The following is a 21627-nucleotide window of genomic DNA, read 5'->3' as shown; positions in this document are numbered from 1 at the left end:
TGGCATCTATTACCTACTGGGGGTGGCCAGTAGGTTGTTATATTTAGTACCATGTCTCCGTAGGGAAAGCAGTTTGACTTGGCTATAATTTAGGCGTCATTTGACCAATCTTCATGAAATATTCCTAAAAAGGTGTCAAGGTGTGTTCTATTGTCATGGAATGTTTTGGGGGTGATCCGTGCAGTGGGTACTGAGAACGTGGGGCATGAATTTATTTATTTATTTAAAGAGTTTTATATAGCGCTGGCTAGACCCGAAGGTATCAGAGCGCTTTACATGAGAATCAACAATGTAACAGAAAAAGATCAACAATTACATAATACATCAAGAAATAGGCAATACAATTAGGAGAGGAGAGAAAGAAGAGAGAAAAGTAGTGGATGGGGCAGGGGAGGTGAGAAAGGGAGGATGAGGGAAGAGACGACAGGTGAGACGAAAGGAAGTCTGTCTAAAGATTGACTGGGTAGGTGACGTCCAAGAAGGGAATCCCCGGCCTGTCTCCCCTATAGCTAAACCAGGTAGCTCCATCGGGCATCAGACAAAATAGTTCAGTCCCAATACATTGAGAGAGGAGAGAAGGAGAGACATAAATAGAGGGAAGATGTGGGAGGAGACGACAGGAGAGATGAAAGGAAGTCTGTCTAAAGTCCGACTGGGTAGGTGACGACCAAGGCGGGAATCCCCGACCTGTCTCCCCTATAGCTAAACCAGGTAGCTCCATCAGGCATCAGACAAAATAGCTAGGTCTCAATTGATGAGGGAAAGTTCACAGATAAACAGGGTGGGGACTAAGAGCCAGGACATGTGAGGGCAAAGGTCAGTAGCAGGAAAGTGGAGAAGAGTAGCGCTGGCTAGACCCGAAGGTATCAGAGCACTTTACATGAGAATCAACAATGTAACAGAAAAAGATCAACAATTACATAATACATCAAAAAATAGGCAATACAATTAGGAGAGGAGAGAAAGGAGAGAGAAAAGTAGTGGATGGGGCAGGGGAGGTGAGAAAGGGAGGATGAGGGAAGAGACGACAGGTGAGACAAAAGGAAGTCTGTCTAAAGATTGACTGGGTAGGTGACGTCCAAGAAGGGAATCCCCGGCCTGTCTCCCCTATAGCTAAACCAGGTAGCTCCATCGGGCATCAGACAAAATAGTTCAGTCTCAATACATTGAGAGAGGAGAGAAGGAGAGACATAAATAGAGGGAGGATGCAGGAGGAGACGACAGGAGAGACGAAAGGAAGTCTGTCTAAAGTCCGACTGGGTAGGTGACGTCCAAGGAGGGAATCCCCGACCTGTCTCCCCTATAGCTAAACCAGGTAGCTCCATCGGGCATCAGACAAAATAGGAACCTTTAGCCACACCTACAGCCTGAACTGCTGAATGGACTTACACCAAATTTGGAAGAGCCTTTTGCTTATTTGGTGTGAATCCGTTTAGTAGCTGTTGAGAAATGTAAGTTTAAAATTACAGTGATTTCTCTGGCCGCAGAAGTTTCAGCTGAATTACAAATGCACGCGCCAACGGGAATGCTCTTATTGGCTGGATGTAGCCTGAACAGAAAGTTGTGGCCACCATTTTATCTATCGGGATCGTTTCCTGGGGATGAATTGTGTGTAAAAGCCCACATAAGGGGTCAGGGGCGAGATTCTATGACACCATGGTTGAGAAATGGGGGTGTTAGTGACACAAGTTATGTTTTTGCGATATTAGCGACTTAAAATATCGGGGTGGAATCACTATTGGTAAATTTACGAAAAAGTAGAGAAGGCATGGAAGCATCACCATTTTGGAGATGACTAGGCAGCCACCCACTAAGAGCTGGAGCGAGGTCCAAAAGGTCATCTGAAAATGGAGGGAGGTGATATCGAAGAGGAGACCGCATAATCTGTGCCCCTGTGTCCTTAATGGAATTGAAAGTTCTTGTTATTGTATACTATAAAATTGTTGTTTCCCCAGTGTTTTACTGCAGCTTCACAACAGTGTGAGTAACTACAGTGCTAACTAATGAATATATAAAAGAAAAGTGTGGCACACCTGAACGCCAGTCATCTTGATGAAATTAGAGCAGTAGAACAAAAGCTTTTCAGACAGAGGAGACTGCAGAACACAATAAGGGATTTCTTTTGTCATAGAAATTATGGTTAGTGTTCTAGAAAGCTAGAATGAGGACACATTTTCTATGAGTTCTCAAATATCGTCCTCGTCCATTTCAGTACTTCGACAAAACAACAGTCTATCAGATAACTTCCTAGTAATCAGCAGCGGCCTCAGGACAGAGTTCAAATGAACAACTACAGTGCTAATATTTTGTATTGAAGACAGCAGTGAGACACAGAATAGGAGCACTGAGAGGTTAAATCAGGTATGAAGCCAGTGTGTTCAAAATGTGAGGGGAGGTGAGGATTTTTAGTAATTTGAGGCATAAAACAAGCCCTTGCAAAACATTATGGAGCTCTCCATGCTGGAGCAGTGAATAATAAATGAGAGGCTCCTGATGCTCACTTATTATTTACCTTGGTGTCCACACACACTTTTCTTAAAAAACTATTGGGGAGGTGGCACACAGTCCCTCTCTCTGAGCCATTATGGCCCCAGGGACCCCATCCCAAGGGGGTATTTCTGATAAGGGGAGGGGTGCACAGCCTCCCTCCCTGAGCCTTCTTGGGCCCCGGGAACCCCATTATTCACTTTGGTGTCCCAGGCCCACACCAGGTCATCTTTTTCTTGAACAATTGTTGGGGAGGGGGCGTGCAGCATTCATTTTTAAATAAGGGAAGGAGGTGCACAGCCTCCCTTACTGAGCCTCCTAGACCCCTGGCGACCCCATCCCTATTTTATAATTTAAGGGGAGGGGTGCACAGCCCACGCTCTGACCCTCTTTATTCAAATCCCGGGAACCCCAAATCCTGGGCCTATTGTAAAAATTATGGGGAGTGGGAGCGCAATCCCCCAGGCCTCCTTGGGCTCAGGTATCCTATTCCCCGGGGCCAAAGGTGGGAAACTGCCCAAGGCACCCCCAAACTGCTAGTAAAAAACAAGATGGCTTTGGAGAATGGCTCAATAGCACAACCAGAGAAAGACTTTCAGACTATAATGGTAAAACTAATGCAAAATAGGACCAGGACTTCCATTGTGAATGGTTTTAGACCAAATAACTGGTGACTTTGTTGCTGGTACCTGTTAAAGATAGGACTACTATGTAGAGGATCACTGTAGCTGGTAAGAAGTAAAATGTGTTGTGCACTAGAGAATGTTCAGGCTCGAACAAGAAATATAAGCAGGGGAGCTCTAGGTAATAGTTCTGAATATTACTACACATGGAGGAAGAGGATCATTGTTTAGAATGATTCAGGTGCAGGGAATCAATTAAAGAGGCTTCTCTGCAGAATGGTTTTACAATTGGAGATAGACAAAAAAAACTGCTTAACTTTGGTTTTGTAGTTAAAAAGATAAAATAGTACTCAAAATAGATCAAGAGCTACTAAAACATCAATATAATGTTCATCTTCAAACTGGTTGTAGATATAGTAGCAAATAAAAAAAGAAACACTAAAATGGAGTAGTCTGGAGAAAGCAGTCTAACTTTTTAACAGGTACCCAGGGCTTTTCTGGAGAATGCTTGTCAACCCCTGTTTGGGAGGCCATTGGGCAAGCAGGGGCTATTGGATGACACTGTAGGGACTTGAATTATTTGTTTCTAATGTCCCAAAATCTATTCTACTATGAATCTGTAAACTGGACCATGTACAACCCCTTCAGCACTTGACTCTTAATGGTAGTGATGGTGAGCAGTCACAGGGTTCTCAGTGAGGTTGGGGTGGGGGTTCAATAGGTAAATGTAAATGTGGGTGTACTTGTAAAGCGCACTGCGACTTCTAGGAGTATCCTGGCACTGAAGACCGCTGGGGAACCCGTCCTGGTTTTCCCTGTGAGATGGTCCCTTTCTGGGTATCTCCAAGGTGAAACCAGGCATCCCTGGCGTCTGTGGGGGGCCGTTGTAGAGATGAGGCAAGCTTAATGCCCAGAGTTGTTCCCTGGTTAGAGTAGGCACCGAGGCGAGAATTATCGAGTCCATTTGACCCTAGTCCACGACCCTGCCGCATCGGGGATTGAACCCTGGTCCCGGGCCATTTTCTGCTTACGGGGCTGCCGCCTCTAACCAGTGAACCACACCACTCCAGCACTCAACAGACACCCAACAATTTAATAACGTCATTGACCAACCCAGTGCTTATCTTTGTAAAAGGAGTAGCACTTTAATGCACAGTAAAACGTCTGCCTCCCTCTTCCCTCTCTCCCTTTCCTCAGCCGAAGGTACCCAAGTTGTAGGTTTCGGCACAGATGTAGCATGCCACCCCTTTGGTCTGGCATGCACTAGAAGGCATCTAGTCTCCCAGGGCCTGATTCACAAAGGAAAGCTATACTTTTGAGTACTTTATTCTTTTGAGTAGGTTTACTGCTTCTAGCTTCTTTATAAAATCATACTGTAAGTTACTACTATAAAAAAAAAAGGGAAAAAAGGGAACTCCAACACCACACATGGCCAACTACTGGAACACTCTCTCAAAAAAAAATAATGGTGGTAGGAAATTAAAATAAAACCCTTTAAAAAATAATCTTAAATTAAATTGAATTATTAAAAACAGTTAAAAATATAAATAAATAAAAAATCACAATAGTGCATATTTATTAATTATTGTCAATGTTTAAGGCGGTGCCGCTCACTTGAACTCCAGGTGGTTCCGAAGGGGCGACGCTGGACCTCCTCTCCACCTCAGCACTAACCTCAGCGTTAGATGAGAACTCTGCTCTGTCAATAGTGCCCAGAGGGAAGGGGGATAGGATTTCCACAAGAAAAAAATGTTGCAGTCGGGTTGTTTTCACTTTATCACTGCTCTACCACTTCTGCCCTTATCACTGCTCAGTTACCACAGCCCCCCAGAATGTTGTTGAGCTACTGCACAGAATATCTGTCAAGGAAATAAAACACTTATCTCTAGGAACATGTAAGCACATATATATACAACAACTTATCGTAGGACTTCACTGGAACCTCACCCAAAATTATAGGCTGGGGAGAGGGGTGGGCAGCAACCTTTTTAAAGATAAAGCGGCTATTATGGCATACCCAAGGAATACCAGGGCACAAGATGCATACTATAGGGCTACGCAATGGCAAAAGCTGGGGTCCTGAAAATGATAATATACTTTACTAACCTATTTTGAATTTAAGAATTAATGTAAAACCTTCTATTAAAATTTATGTTAATTAATTCTATACATCACTTTTAATAATGAGGAAGAATAATAACATTATATTTCAGGTGGGAATTTATTTTCTAATTTCAACTTCAGAAAATTAATTTTAATTTAATCTAATAAAAGTAATAACACAGTACTGTTTTTAATTTAGTTTTCAATTTAAAAAAAGATATTAAATACATTTGCATCAATATCAAACTTAAAAATATTTGTATAATTTATTTTCAGGTAAAAGCCTTATTTTATGTTCCCTTTACTTTATCATGGGGAGACTCCAGTGTCTCTGCGTGCAAGTAAATGGACGAATAAAAAAAAGAGTATTTAACTCAGAAGTAAATCATAGAAATAAGTTATGTTAACTATTTATGTAAACTCATATTATATATTTATCATGAATGGAGATCAAAATCAAAAATGCTACAGAACTATAAAATACATTTTTGCATACATTTTTAATTAATGCAAATATATTTAATTAATTGTAATTATATTTCTGAAGTGTAACATAAAAAATTAATTCTAACATAAAGAAAATATACTATGCATTAATAATTCTTAAAAATGGTGTAGGAAATAAATTAGAACATATGTAGTTATATTTTAATAACAGTTACTGTTAAATTACTTTTTCAACTCAAAATAGAGTATTAACATATTGTGCAATTTAAATCATTATTTTAATATATTTTATATTTGATAACAATATATTATATTTATTTATATGTTTAACAATTTAAAATAATTTAATTCAACATTGTTTCCTACAAGGTTTTATTTTTGTTCCCTGCCTCCATTATTGTCTACGCAGGGGAATGTGTTGCAGTACCAGAGATTCACCATGTGTGGTGCTGGACTTACTGATGTTTTCTTTTTTTTAGTAGTAGCTCACACTTCGATTTAGTAAATAACCAAAAAGTAGTAAACGTATGTAAAAGTGTAAATTACTCATACCGGATACATGTTGGAGTAATTTACACTTTTCAATATGTTTATTATTCCATTATTATTAGATTCAAAATAGGGTATTAACATTTTGTAATCAAATAATGAATATGTACTATTTTGTAGAGTCATTAAATTATATTTATTTACATTTGTAACTATTTTAAATAATTTAATTGTAGTTGGCTATTTGTGGTGCTTGACTCACTACTTTTTTTTAGTAATAACTTACATTCTGATTTTGTGTATAAGAAAAAAGTTGTAAACTTAATCAAAAGTAAATTTACTAAAAGTATCAGTTTTCTTTGTGAATCAAGCCCATAGTATTTGCCAAACCCACAATCCAGGTCTGCTGTAGGCTCACTCTGGTTGGCTGTTCATTGTTGGTCCTCCCATGGTGGATGAAGATGCACTGACTTCAGGTGCATCAAGCAGTTGCTCCACTCCATTTAAGTAAACATGGACCGCACAGCAGTGTCCAGCGGCAGCGGCAGGCATATTTGTATCTGTTTTCAGTTAGTGGCCTTCTTCTGGGCACGTAGCGTAGGTGGCAGATGGGCCCACAGGTCGTGGCAGAGCAACCCTCCTCTTGTACTAAGTGTGTTGCTGCATCAGATGCTTGGTCCTCAATGGGATTGAGACAGTGATGCAGTGCGCTTCTGGCTGCAGGTCCAAGATAGCAGCTGAGCTGCTTCATGGTGCTAAGGTGCAGCAGTTGTGACTTTGTCTACTTGGGTGTACTTTTGGTCAGAGTTTCAGCAGCCACATTTTGACTCAGGCACACCGTGGCAAGTACCTCGAGGAAGTGTAGGGTGCATGTCTACATGGACACACATTAGGCAAGTGCCACAGGGCTAGATACAATAAAAGTCAGCTCGGGCACACTTGGGCAAGTGCCATGGGCTTATACAGAACTCTTTTTCAGTGGCACAGACAGTGGCAGACCATATTTTCACCAGAGAATGGGGCTGGGATAACTCATGCACACATATACCTCACTCACAACCATGCATTCACAAACGCACACATCCATTCACAGCACGCATTAACAAATATACATACATCCATACATGCACACACGCACCAAACATAAAAAATCACATAAAAGTTCCCGTAACTGCAGCTCGAGATGGAAGTCTTGGGAAGGTTTGGACTGCTGCCTCCCCTCATTGGCTGAGAGAGTGAGGGGACGGAGGTAGTGAGGCTAAGAGAGAGGGAGTGAGGGAAGGAGAACGAGGATCTGACAGGACAGAGGGAGTGAGAGAAGGAGTGAGTGAAGTGGATTAAGGTGAGTGAGGGAAGGGGAATGAGTGAGTGACCAAAGGAAGGGAATAGAGGGGAAGAGGACTGAAGCAGAGGTACTGAGAGAAGGTGAGTGGGGGATGTAAGCGGAGTAAGGGAACGGGGGTGGGGGTGGTGGAGAGAAGAGTAGTGAGGTTAAGGAAAAGAGTGATGAGAAAGTACATTTTGTTTGTCAAACTTACCTTATAAGTAATGTAAACGTAATGACATATTTTTAATAAATTTAATATCTGTGGAAGAGGAAAAAAATACTTATAATTTTTATAATATTTATTTCAAAATACAAGAGACAAGGCAGGAGATTAAAAGTCATAAAAGGGTACTAAGAGATAAAGAGGGAGTGAAGGACACAGAAAGAGAAACAAAGGAATTGTGAAGGACAGAGAGAGTGAAAAAGAAATAGAGGGAGAGCAAATTACTAAGAGGATAATGAGGCGGATAGATTCAGTGACAGAGAGGAAGAGAGGGAGAGAGAAATGAACTGAAGGTGAGTAAGATACTAAAGGAATGTGAGTTAGGAAAACTAAAGGAGGAAAGGGGAGTAAGGAAAGGGGAGTGAGTGACAGGGAAGGGGGAGTGAGTGAATAGAATAGAATAGAAATAGATTTATTAAGCGCGGTTGCTGCCCAAGGGCGTCCAAGCGAGGGTGGATTCACAACAATGAGGGATGGAAGGTGAGTGAGGGTGAGTGTAGGGGCGTAAGAGAGTGAGAGGACAATGGGAGTGAGGGTAACAGAGAGGGAGTGAGGGAAGAGGAGTGAGAAAGTGAGAGCACAGAGGGAGTGAGAGAAGTAGTGAGTAAAGTGGAGTAAGGTGACTGAGGGAAGGGGAATGACTGAGAGAGCAAAGGAAGAAAATAAGGGGCAGGGGAGTGAAGCAGAGGGACTGGGAAAAGGTGATTGCGGGAGGAGAGTGAGGGTAAGGGGAGTTAAGGATGGGGAATGAGGATAAGTAAGGGAAGTGGAGTAAGGGAATGGGGATGAGGGAGGGTGAGAGAAGGGCAGTGAGGTTGAGGTAAGAGGAGTGATAGAGGATGGATAAAGGCGAGTGAATGTAAGACAAGGAGAGTGAGGGAGTGAGGACATAGAGGTAGTAAAGGAAGGAGTGAGAGAAGGGGACTAAGTGAGGGAGCATAGAAAGGTAAATGAGGGAGTGTTGGTGAGTTAAAGGGAGTGAGTGTGAGGGAAGGGGGAGTGACAAAGTGAGGGGATGGAGGGAGTGAGGGTAAGAGTGAGAGAGTGAGGGAACAGGAGTGAGGATGTGAGAGGACAGAGGGAGTGAGAGAAGGAGTGAGTGAAGTGGAGTAAGGTGAGTGAGGGAAGGGGAATTACTGAGGGAGCAAAGGAAGGAAAGAAGGGGAAGGGGAGTGAAGTAGGGGGACTGAGAGCTGGAAAGTGGTGGAGGGGAGAGAGGGAAAGGGGAGTGAAGGAATGGGGAATGAGGGGTAGTGAGGGAAGTGGAGTAAGGGAACGGGGGTGAAGGAGAGTGAGAGAAGGGCAGTGAGGGTGAGTAAAGAGGGGTGATAGAGAGTGGAAAGAGGTGAGTGAGCGTGAGACATGGGGAGTATATTATATATTTCACAATACAAAATACAAAATAACTTGTACAACATGTTATGTGGTTTATTTTTGCTGTTCTCAGTATATATTGAATTTCACTGAAAACAGTGAGTTCAATACTACTCATCATATGACAGTGGGCAAAAAAAAACAAAATCAAAAAGATTGTGTTTAAAAAACCCATACAACGTTTCAATAAATAATGTAAAACTTAGAAAAAACATATCTTAACTCATTTTGATCCACTTACTTTTCCACGAGGCCAAATAGTATATGGAAAGTCCTTTTCTTTGGAAATTACTCAATAGTACTCTTAAACTTCAATTTCCTCGACTTTCTGAAAGAAAAGCTCCAACATCTTTTTCATCATGTAACAATAGTTATATTTCCACTTCTGGCTCACTCATGATCAACATTTCCTATCATACTGATATCACTCACTATGTGATACGCTTACACTACCTCTATGACAACTACAAGTTTTTTATTATCTTGATCACTCTCACTCACAAAGTAATTTTGAACAGCAGACTAAGTTTTATTAAGTGCTCCAATCTTCATAGGCCAATTACTTTTCCTGAAATTTTGGTTGTGAGAACACTAGGTAAGAATTTTGTAAGTCAGAAGGCAAACGTTGTTTGAAAGTCAATTGAGTATCATTACAATTAGTCCAGCCTTTTTGACATTTTAAATAAGCTGTGTAATGTCCTGTTGTTGTTGGGAAGGTTGAAGATTATGTGAGTTTGAAAGTGTTGATCTGTATAACCAATTAAAATGTTAGTTTGGTTTAATATTTCTATGTGAAGAAATTTGATTGGTTAGGGACGGGTATAAGTGTGAAGAATGAGAGGGAATGACGGCCATTTTGTGATTGCAGTGTCTGACGTAGATTTGTGAGGAGTTTTTGGTTTTCAATGTCTGTGTGAGAATTTTCAACAGCATTCTAAAAGGTTAGTTGTTAATTTGTAAGGGGAACTATGTTGTTAAGTTAATAAGAATAATGTTTTTTAATATAAAAATGTCTTACTCTCACTGTCTTTCTCTCTCTCTCTTTTTATAGTACCCTAACAGCAATGATGGATCTTAATGAGGAGTCAGTTGACATTGTTTTTGAAATTTCAGCAACTATTTTAGACAATTTGAATGATCCAGTTGATGTGAATACACATAATGAAAACCTTATTGAAGAAGGAGATGGCATGGGGGATTTTTATGATGAATCTTTGGATTCTGAATTAATTGAATATTTGGAGTTAATTGAGTTCCAGGATTCTTCTTTGGAGACTACCAATGACAAAATTTCTGACGATTTAATGTTAGAAGTTCTTTCAAATTACGAAGATTCAGAACAATAAATTTATATTTAGTAATTAAAAATTGTTAAAAATGTTTATTTATTTCTTAAAAACTACTTGTAGGTACTTAATTGCTCTTTTCAGAGCTACCCTACCTCTAAACACTCTAAATTCATTATTTAAACACATTTTTTTCTCTGTTTTTCCCCGTGGTACGCGTACCTGTACGCACACTCGAAGCGCACTCCGCGAAAATTTTAAAAAAACAAGAAGAGTTTTTTTGGCCTTCGTGGTCCTTCTAGGCACCCCTCAGAAAACCTAGGGGGTCAGGAGGTGTCTACCCTGCCCCCTTTTAATCATTTCCCCCCTTTTTTTTTTTACCTCTTGTGTCTCAATTCTACCGAGACACAAGATGGCGGACTCTCCGGACTGTTTGGAATGTTGACAGACACCCGAGAGCCAATCAGCTTTCCGCTCGCGCACTTCCGTGGCGCGCCGGGTGCGCTCCCCGGTACGGGTACAAGTAAGCGCTCGAAGCGCGCATATAGATATATATGTGTTTTTGAAGTTACTTTTTATAAAAACCACTAGAGCAATTTTCACCAAATATAGAAAAGGCACTTCTGCGTACCAGTCCCTACAAAATTTGCAACGTTTGGTGTAATTCCATTAAGCGGTTCGGGCTGTAGCCGTGTCTGAACGTCCTATGGAAAATAACATGGAGAAAACACGTTTTGGAACCCCTCTTTATTCTCGGCCCCTGCATGACGAATCCCCCTAAAACTTCCAGGGACGGAGCGGAGCGGAGCTGGCCTAAATTTGGGAAAATTACACACAAATTCCTCAACCGGCGCCAAAGTTATTCCCAATAGAATGTTGAGAATTTCCTATGGAAACTAGGTCCTAACTATAACTACCTACTGGCGACTGCCAGTAGGTAAAATATATATATATATATATATATATATATATATATATATATATATATATATATATATATATATATATATATATATATATATATATACATATATGTGACAATCCCTGCTACCTCTCGCCCGGAGCCCAGTCCTGGATACCGCTGCGCAGGAAGAAGAGAGGAGACCTCAGGTGCAGTGAGCAGTATTTTTTATTTCCTCGAGAAAGCGGCACACCACAGCATGACGTTTCGGCCTACACAGAGGCCTTGATCACATGACATGTATATATGCATTAGATAAAAACACAACTGCTCTGGATGATAAAGTTCTATAACTTGTTACATAAGAGAAGAGGACTGCTCGGGCAAGTGATGATGGTGACATAGAAAAAAAGATGCACTGGATAATTATTCTGCCACTAACAGCAGTTTGAAACAGCACAGCTCCAGACAAAGCATAGAATCATACTCCATATAAATAGCACATTGTTTCAAAATTATCTAAGTGCTTGGAGCAAATAAACAATGAATGCTCTTGAAATGGACTTGCACCATGTAAGACATGAAAACGACTGTATTCTAGAGAAAGGTCGGGTAATTTAAAAAAAACAATTTCTAGAACTGCTGACAAAAACAATGCTGCAGTACAGAATGGTTCTAGTGCTTATTACAAGCAAATGTTCACTCACTGACGCATGGTCTAGGCCTTTTGCGTTGCAAATACGATGTATCTGTAGCTTTCCTAGAGCACTTTATATATACAAGGGGACTCTGTTCTGTGCATCAGTTCTGGTGCGAGTAACTCTAGTAAAAGCTAGAAAAACGACTACTAGAGAAATAAATAAGCTAATTCTTGAGATTGGTTGTTGTGCTGTGGAACAATGGCTCCTCATATGGTGACAGGAATGTTGTAACCTGAAAAAAATCGAAAAAATGCAAGGGCTACTAACATAAAAGAATAATGATAAGAGAAAAGGTTATCAAGCTCTGATGTGTTTCTCTAAAAGCGAGTGTGTGATAGTTGGCTTTTGTTCAGACTGGTTCAAAAAATGATAACAGATGAGGTAAGGCAGGTCTGGAGTATGGGACTGCCCTGCACGACAAATTACCACTTGTACAGAGAGAACTGTGTGTAAAATGGTTCTAGAGTTAATAACATAAGTACACGCCTACTACGTGCTTCTAAAGTTACCCACATGTTGAAATAAAATAGCCATACAGAATGCTAATATTGTATTAAAACAGAACCCCTCTGGAGAACAATTCTGTTTGTGGAAACATAAAAATGGATTTTACTGGGAATGCTTCTAGATTCAAGAGCAAACAAAAACGAATTGTTCTAGTAAATGATGTTGGGGCTAGCAAACAATAAACATAACTTCGTTGTAGAATGGCTCCTCAGCTGGTACTAAATTAAAACATGGCTGCTCTAGAGAGTGGTTCTTGGGGAAAACAGCACTACCGTGAGGCGTGTTCTGCACCTAATAACATGCAACCCAAGACTAGAAAGGTGTTAAAATAATTAATGGTAAAAAAAGGTATTGCTCTCTAGAATGACTGTAGGTCTAATGTAAGTTAAAATAGGACTGCTCATTTTTCTGGAGCTGAAAACAATTAAAAGGAGGATTTCTTTCTAGAATTAATAAACTGTCACTGATGATGCAAAATCGAGGTCTGCTGAGATTATGTCTGGAGTTGGTGATAGATACAAAATGGGCTGAAGAATAATGCAAGAGCTAATAACAAATACAAACAGGACTGATCTGGAGAAATATTCTGGCAATATCAGCAGAAAGAACAAGGGGTGCTTCATACAAAATTTTTATAAGCACAGGGTTTATTTTCCAACTAATTCTCTAGAGCTAAAAGCAGCTGAAAATTATTACTAGCGTATAGAGTGGTTCATTCAGCTAAAATCAGGGTTGTTTGGAAGCATGACCATTGAGTCTAAACCATAACATCAGGTTTGGCATGTATAATGACTTTAGGCCTGACTTAATAATGCAAGGAGATGTGAAAGCTAATTAATTTATCATTCTAGAATTTACAAAAATGAAAACACGAGTCAACTATGGAATGCATTTAGGCACACATACAGACACACATTGAGGTTCTATGAACAGTTTTAATCCTTGTGAACTTGGTTCTGTAGAATGTTTCTAAGAAGTAATTACAGGTAAAGTAGAAATGTGCTGTGCAATGCTTGCTGAACTTTAAATATATGAATAAGGCTAGCCTGGAGAATTTCTCTTCAAATAGTAACATAAAACAAGCATCTGCAAAGCCAGTCGATCAGGCACTTGCTTGCAACCTTTTGGCTTTGTGGTGCTTGTTTTGTTTTATCTTGATTTTATTAGAACTTTTTTTGCAAGGGGTACACCAGGCCCTCCCCAAAATAAAGCAAGTTGCCTAAAAGTGAAAATATTTTTGAGGTGCGAAAATATCTCATTGCCATAGTAGTCCCTGGGACAGTGCTTAATTTGAGCCTGTGGTGTCCGGTCCTCGGAACGAGCACTTAACTGTCAACAATGGCACTGAAGACAGTTTGTCACATGGTGGTGCTGATAGTCTAATTTAGAGACAGGCACAACAACAGTTTTTTAATAATTGAATATACATTCAAGTGACTGATACTGGCCACCCAAGCTATTCTTATTCCATTTGGATCCTGGAACCTCCTGAATTGACACATTCATAGGAGGATGATGGTTAGTAGTTGTGTTGGTACTCGGTGTCTGTGGGCCTTCTGAAAGAGCAGAGGTCTGCCACTCATACTAAAGTTAGCCAATGACTAAAGCGCTTCCATCACTGCTGCATGTTGTATGCTGTAGTGAGTAGAAGGAAAAATTGAAATACACAACAACAAACAAAGGGTGAAGAGCATTAGTCAAACCCCCCTACAAGTAGGTATATTACATATCTAATTTTAGTAAAATTAAAAAGTATTGGCTAATGTTTGGCTGCAATATAAGAGAAAGAACAACCACCTAACTGAGTGTGATGAATGTGTAGAGTGGAAATAAGATTGCATGAGGATGATCCCAGAAGTCGAGAGGGACTGTACATGCAGAGCTTATTACAGACCCGTTAGAGTGGATGGCTTTGAAGAAGATGCAGAGTGCCTTAACGCTGGACTATTTGACTGAAGGAAGACAAAGCATGAGTTTGAGGTGTCTTCAAATAGGAGAGCAATGAGGCAGATTGAGAATAAATCATGTAGAAACATTCTGCACCATTTGAAGGCAGTTGACAAGGTAATCAGGTCTATCAAAGTACAGGGAATTGCAGTAATCTAGCCTGGACAAAATGATGGAAACAAAAGCTATCTTCCTAACTGAAGATGAGAGAATACATAAGCTTTTGCTGAGCTTCGGCAAGGAGAGAAGAGGATAGGAAATTATTGGGAAAGGAGAGAGAGAAGTTCGTTTTTGGCTGAGGAAGCCAGCGCGGAAGAAGAGCCAAGCTCACGGGACCAGCTTGAAGTTTCTGCATTAAGCTTGAGAATGTTTTCACGCATCCAGCAGGCAGTAGAGGACATACAAGAACAGAATGTAGTCTAAGTATGCAAAATATTATTGCTGATGCTGATGATTATTCGGGTGTCATAGGCATACAACATGATGTTGGACCCAAACTAATGGATAAGAGCAATCAAAGGAACAATGTAAATGTTAAATACTTAAAAATAATATGAACAGAAATTGGGCATGATAATGGCCAGGTAGAGGTTGCAGGAAAGTAAGCAAGCCTTGCTAAGGCTTGGCTGTTGACACCCATGAAAATGTGAAAGTAGGAAAGGATAGGACACCATATCAAAATCTGTAAAAAGTCTACAGAAGAATAAGAGAGGTGGAACCTCCCTAATCCAGGATATAGCGTAAATCATCACTAATGAACAGGAAACCAATTGCAATACCATGACATGTTCTCAAGCCAGACTGAGCGGCATCAAACAGAGAATGACTGCCAATGTAAGTGGATGTTTGGCGATTGACTTCATTTTCAAGAACCTTACAAAAGGAAATGAAGGAGGGTAATTGGCCTAAAGTGGCCTAAAATTTCTATGGACAGTAAGAACTGCAGTGTTCTTTTTGAGGAGATGAGCGTAGGCTAGCAAGAGAATGTGCAATGGGCACGGACACGACAGAGTTCCTGATTTAATGGTGTGTAACAAATTAAGAATGGAGTTAAGAGAAAGGAAGAGCTGTCATTTTACCATGAATGGCAGTGTGAATATGCATTATGCTGTAATTTGGGGAATTTTGCATAACAAGCTCAACACAAAATTCCCAAAATTACGTTAAGTATGCTGGCGTAAGTTCAGTTTCACCGAGACTACTTACTAGTGTCAAGGCTAATGTTGACATTAGAATTTAGGGAGGGTTTAGAATGAGACAATGCATTATGCAAGTAATCACTGTTACGTTTAGTCTAGGTACTGTAATTTGAGCAAGGGGATAGCCTTGGAATTTCTAGTGAAAGAGAATAGATCTAGCAGAAAGGGAATTGGAAATGGCATAGTGAATCATCTAAGGGAGCTAAAGAGGAGGATTGCTTCAGAGCAGAGGACAGTTAGTGAAAAGGGGATCAAGAGTGCAACCTGCAATATGGGTAGAGCTGACAATGCAGGATTGGAGCCCTAGAGCATGTAGGGCTTGTTTGAGAGCTGGGGTATCTGTGCATTTAGGTTCATCCAGGTGAATAGTAAGGCCAATTAGGGCTGAAAAGTTAGACGCTCATACAACGAGGCACTCTACTAGAAAGAGGATAAAATTAGCAGCAGGCCCCTTGGGGAGATTGATAAGGTCACTTGAAAAGTTAATAATTTGAACAAACTTAAGTCTAGAAATCATAGACTCTTCACATGTAAAGGAGTTTCCTTGTAAGATTTCTAGAGGGAAGGTGATCTTATTTATGATAGTAATTCAGCTACCCAGGCAGTTACTGGAAATGTCATAGTTAGGGGATATAGTTAGGGCTAAATCAAGTTAGAGGGATCGTTTAACCTGTTTTCAGTGAAAAAATGCCACCAGGTTTGTAGTTGTCAACCAAGTTAAAAATATCAATCTATGTCAAGGGAAGGATTGAGAGTTCCGTAAAATTCAATTGATTATGTGGTTGAGTGGGCAGGCAATGGCGGCTTTGCCTTGTTTAGAGAAAATATAACTAGGTCAAGACGGAGGACTAGCAGAAATGGAGATGCGTGGCCATCCAATGGAGTATCCCTGGGCGTGAGTAGGTCCTTTAAAAGGCTTCTGGGGCTAATACACTGTATAGATGGGACTGCTGCGTAGAATGTTTCTAAGGCTCATAAAAAAATCAGAACTGCAGAATGTTTCTAGAAATAACATAATGTAAACCCACAACTGATTTGCTAAACGGTTCTCGAGCTGGTGACACATAAAATCGTGGCTCATCTGCAAAAATATTCAATGGCATTATGCAACAATAAAGAAACCCACTATGAATTCAAAAACAAAGGAGATAGAAATATATTTTTTATTTTATCTAATATTAACAATACTATCACTAACATTCTACAAGTGCATATTTACTATAAAAACATGTACAAGTTAATAGTAAGGTTATTGTTAGGAGTCAGAATAAAGTGAAAGTAAAGATGAAGAAAAAGGTAAGGACAAAGTTTAGGATTAGAATTTACAGTAGGGTTGCGGGTTAGGCTTAGGACAAGATTAAGCGTTATGTATAGATCCTTAGTGTGAATGGAAGATAGTTCCGTTAAGATGTACAACCTCTACATTAGTTCTGTAGGGAGAGTTCCACTGGTGCACCAACAAACACCACAGGAGAGTACCACCTTTGTCAGTGGGTGCAATGTGGAATATTCCATCAGGATCATATACAGATGTTTTATAACTTAACAGGAGTTTCCACCCCATATTTGGTGAACACCAAAGTACAAAATGTGTAAGTGTTAGGGTTAAAGTTACCGTTTAGGCTTTTAGGCTTAAAGTTAGAATACATTTTAGGATTACTGCTTTGGTAGAGGGTTCTGGTTAGAATTGGGTTTAGGATCAGAGTTGGTGTTAGGTCTAAGGCATGTTTGTGGATGTTGTTAAGAAATTACATTATTTTCTTATTTGTGATCACTGTTTATAGTTATCGATTGAATATTAAAGGTCTTTTTCACCATAAAGCAAAAGTATTATATTTCTTCATTGTTGCATTATCTGCTAGCACACGGTTCTGGGTCACAAAAGTGTCGAAATGAACTAGTTGGAGAATGGTTCTGAAGCAAATACAACAGAAAGGTGTGAACAGCGTGTAAGAGATTCTAGAGCTAATAAGAGGTCAAATAAAGTATGCACTGGAAATTTGTGCCTACTTATTTTTCAGTTAATTATACTAGATTTAAAAGCAGATAAAAAAATCTTCTAGATACTAGTTTTATACCTTGTTACGCACAGAGACTGACTATAAAACAGTTTAAATAAAATAAAATCTACACCATCCTGGAGAATGCTACGGAAGTTGGAACGAAATGAAAATATTTCTGTTCCAGAAATTTGCTCCAAAGTTTTCCACACAACAAAAACTGGACAACTCTGTAGTACAGCCCTGGAAATAAGAAATACAATAGGACTGCAATCGCCTATGCGTCTGGGGCTGCAACACATTAAAGCAAGATTGCACTCTTCAATGGTTTCAGAGGTAGTAACATAAAAAGAAGACTACTTAGGAATCTGTTCCAGCCAGGGTAATATTCCTTTGTCTATGAGCATTTGAATCAGGAAGATGCTTGATAAAATAGCAGGTATGCTGACACACTCCATAAGATATCTCATGTTATGTGTGGCACTTTCAGCCACACCTGACTTCCCATTTTCTGAGAGGACAATAAGTACCCTTAGATTTGAGTTTTGAGTAATTATAATGCCCAGGCCCAGGACTTAAACACAATGAAGGCAATCCTGTATTCATGGATGTTTAGACAACTCTCAATTTACTTTTTATTTGTATTTTCTGGTATAAGATTTAGTTTTAACCCCTTCCCTGCTCGGCACATTCCCCTGTTGTGCTGGGGGGAGGGAGGGGGGCGCGCGCAGCGCTCCCATGCTCATGACCAGCTCAGCTCGTCATGAGCTACAGTGCTCCTGTGCTCATGACGAGCTGAACTCGTCACGGCCGCACCCGTTTCTTTAGAACGCTCAGCACAGCAAGGGAATTAGCCCAGCGTGCGAGCGTTCTAAAGGCCATGACGAGCTCAGCTCGTCATGAGCACTGGAGAATTGTAGCTCATGACGAGCTGAGCTCGTCATGAGCATGCAAGTGGTTAAAATGGGATGGAACACCGACTTATATTTTTTTCTGCTTTTGCCATCACCCACACAAACATACTGGCTGTGTTGGTAAAATTCCAGCATAGGGCCTCATTACAATGAAGGTTAGAAATCATTTCGCCCGACTCGGTTTCGGAATGATTTCCGAACCGACTCGGTTTCGGAATAATTTCTGGACCGACTCGGGTTCAGGGAGTTCGACCAACCAATTATGATGTGTCCAAACACAGTTCGGTTGTACTCTGTTAGAAATTAGGTCTCTGACTGGCTAAGGCTTGCGCCAAAGCCAGGCAGAGACCACCACTCTAGTCAGGGCAAGGGAGGTACATGCCAAAGATAAACCCTGCTCACCCCATTGGTAGCTTGGCACGAGCAGTCAGGCTTATCCTGGATGCAATTTGTGAAGCGTTTGTGCAACACCCACACAGCAGCGACACACTAGGCACACCACAAAAGCAACTCCACACAAGGTTATATCAAAAATAGCCTTTGTATTGTCATAAACACATTAGATCATAATCACACAATGTACACTGTGTCAACTGGGATGAGGCCGTATTTACAGGGGATTATTTACACACGACAGGGCCAATGGGGCCACTGTCAAAACCATCGCAAATCACCAATTGTAAATGTAGCACAGAGAGTAAATGTAGAGCACAACAAGTAAATACTGCGAAATACTGAACTGAGAACAAGATCCTGCAGCATAAAAGATAGGATGCCTAAATCCTGTCAGGCTTGAATCACTTTAGCATAGACCACATGAATCACCTTAGCATAGACCACAAGAATCACCTTAGCATAGACCACATGAGTCACCTTAGCAATAATTAACATGAACTCAGTGTACCCCAATGGGGTGCGCACACACTGAAACTGGCCCCAGGCCAACTGGCCTCTAATAGGGGCTCAAATTCCCAATGTCCAGAATGTCCGGGATGGCTGCAAAAGCAGCAAAGTAAAAGTTCGCAGATGCCCAGCCTAAACGTGTCAGCTGCCCACTAATTGCTGGACAGCTGTGAAAATGAGCACAGGCACCGATTTGCCCCCTGAGCCCCTCTCTGGGACTCTAAATGAAACTGTCCCCCAAGGTTGCAGCTGCTGGTATCTGCTGCGCAGCTGTGGCGACACAAACTGCCCTGGCACTCTCTGTGCCTCTGGCGCCCAAAACAGTGCCCCACAAGCAAAGAGGATGAGCTCTGTGCACATGGGGGTCTGGCTCAAAGACTCTGAAAATAAACTATGACTCAAATGTTGCAGTTGCCCACCGTCACGCAGGAGAACTGTAACGAAATCTTGCCAACACAGGGAAAAGTAAGGGCCCCTCGGTGGAGATTAGAAACTTAGGAAGGGCCCAAAATATTGTAGCGGCCCGCAACTGCGGTGCCGTTGTGAAGAAAAATTAAGAACGGCACACTGTTCCTGGGGGCCCCACTCACGGGGCTCTCCTGGTGCCAATCACGGCACTGGGCAGGCTCAGAGGCAGCCCTCCCACTCACTGGGAGCACTGCAATACTCCACCATCTCCTTCTCTGGTGCAGGTCCCAGGCCCCAGCAACCCGTGGTCTCCTCTCTTCGTTGCGAACTGCGCTGGGCGGTCATGCGGCAGGGGATTGCACCGACAATATGCCTCGAACCGCCTCCGCCTCACTTCCAGACAGCTGCGGCTCTTGCGGGGCTGTCCCTCACACCAAGGAGCTCTGTGTCCACCACCAGCCGTACCTCCGCCCACAACCAGGCAAAGGCGCCTGACTTACGGGTCGTGCTGGCAGCGGCAGTGGCCCAGCAAATTCCTCTTGATGCGGCAATGCGGGGTGGGCACCCGTGGAAACACACAAGCAGTGGGGTGGGCACCCACTGCAAATTATGCATAAGTGCACCCGCTTTCCTCCCAAAATGTGGCGAGCAATAACACGGGCTGGGCACCCGTCGATAATTAACAATGAGCACCAAAGGCTGCCGAAATGCAGCAAAAATAAAGGGGCAGTGTGGGGGCATCCCACATGGTGCGGCTTCGCGCTGCAGGCCACCAGTGCTCCTTTAAATAAAAGAAAAGAGCACTCATGAATAAAAAGATACAGCGCTGTCCAGGCGCATATTCCATAGTCCAGGGAAAGCCCTTCAGGAGGAAGGGGAAAGACTGGCCCCAGGCAGGCCAGCTCACAGGGCCCTCCAGCAGGGAGGCAGTCCCTAGTGGCAGTTCCTCCTGGACCCCAGCAGCAGCAGGGCCCCCCCAGGTCAGGAAGAGCACAAAATTTTCATGGGGTCACAGCCCCTTCTTTTATGCACCCTTTTTCTTTGTGTCACAGCACAGGGCTTGGGAAAGCGGATGCAACTGGTTTTGGAGCACTCTGTTTAGCAGGCTCCTCTTTCCTCATGGTTAGGTGGGGGCTCAGTGATCAGACGCACCACAGGGGGGTGGATCCAGCTTTGTGTAGGGAAGGCACAGCCCTATTCAGGTCCCAGGTGTAACTCCTCCCTCCCATCTAGAGGCAGATCTCTCTATTTACCACTGGGCTGACTCACCCTGTCTCCTGGAGCACCTCTCAGCTCCTGTCAATCACAAGCCAGACATGCAATTCACATCAGGCAGGCAGACGCACAGCACACAGAAAGGCCAACTTCTAAAAGTGGCATTTCTCCACCAGTCACCATAAATCTGCTCACACCATTGCACAGGAGTTCATACATACTAAACTCGCCCCAGCACTCCTCTCATACCAGGAATTACCATGGACACACATATCCCCCATGCATTCCTAAGCGAGGGAAGGCCAATCTCACCACACGCACTCAGAGCGTGCACGCCCTTTACACTGGGCCACAGTGCTCAAGTGCCCAGAGGCCTAAAACCACTACTACCATGTCAGAGCTTAAGGCAAAAAGTTCAGGGGTGAACCTGCCAAAAAGAGTCAAAGTCCAAGAGACTCCCATTGACCTCAATGGGAGCCTGTGTTAAAACCGACAACACAGGCTCTCATTGAAAAAAAGGGATGGTAGCGGAAAACCTTGCACCCTGTGGTGGGAACCCCATGGTGCCTGCCA

This window comes from Lissotriton vulgaris, chromosome 1_1 (assembly GCF_964263255.1).
Source record: "Lissotriton vulgaris chromosome 1_1, aLisVul1.2, whole genome shotgun sequence".
NCBI classification, from domain to species: domain Eukaryota; kingdom Metazoa; phylum Chordata; class Amphibia; order Caudata; family Salamandridae; genus Lissotriton; species Lissotriton vulgaris.
This window is presented reverse-complemented; position numbering follows the sequence as displayed.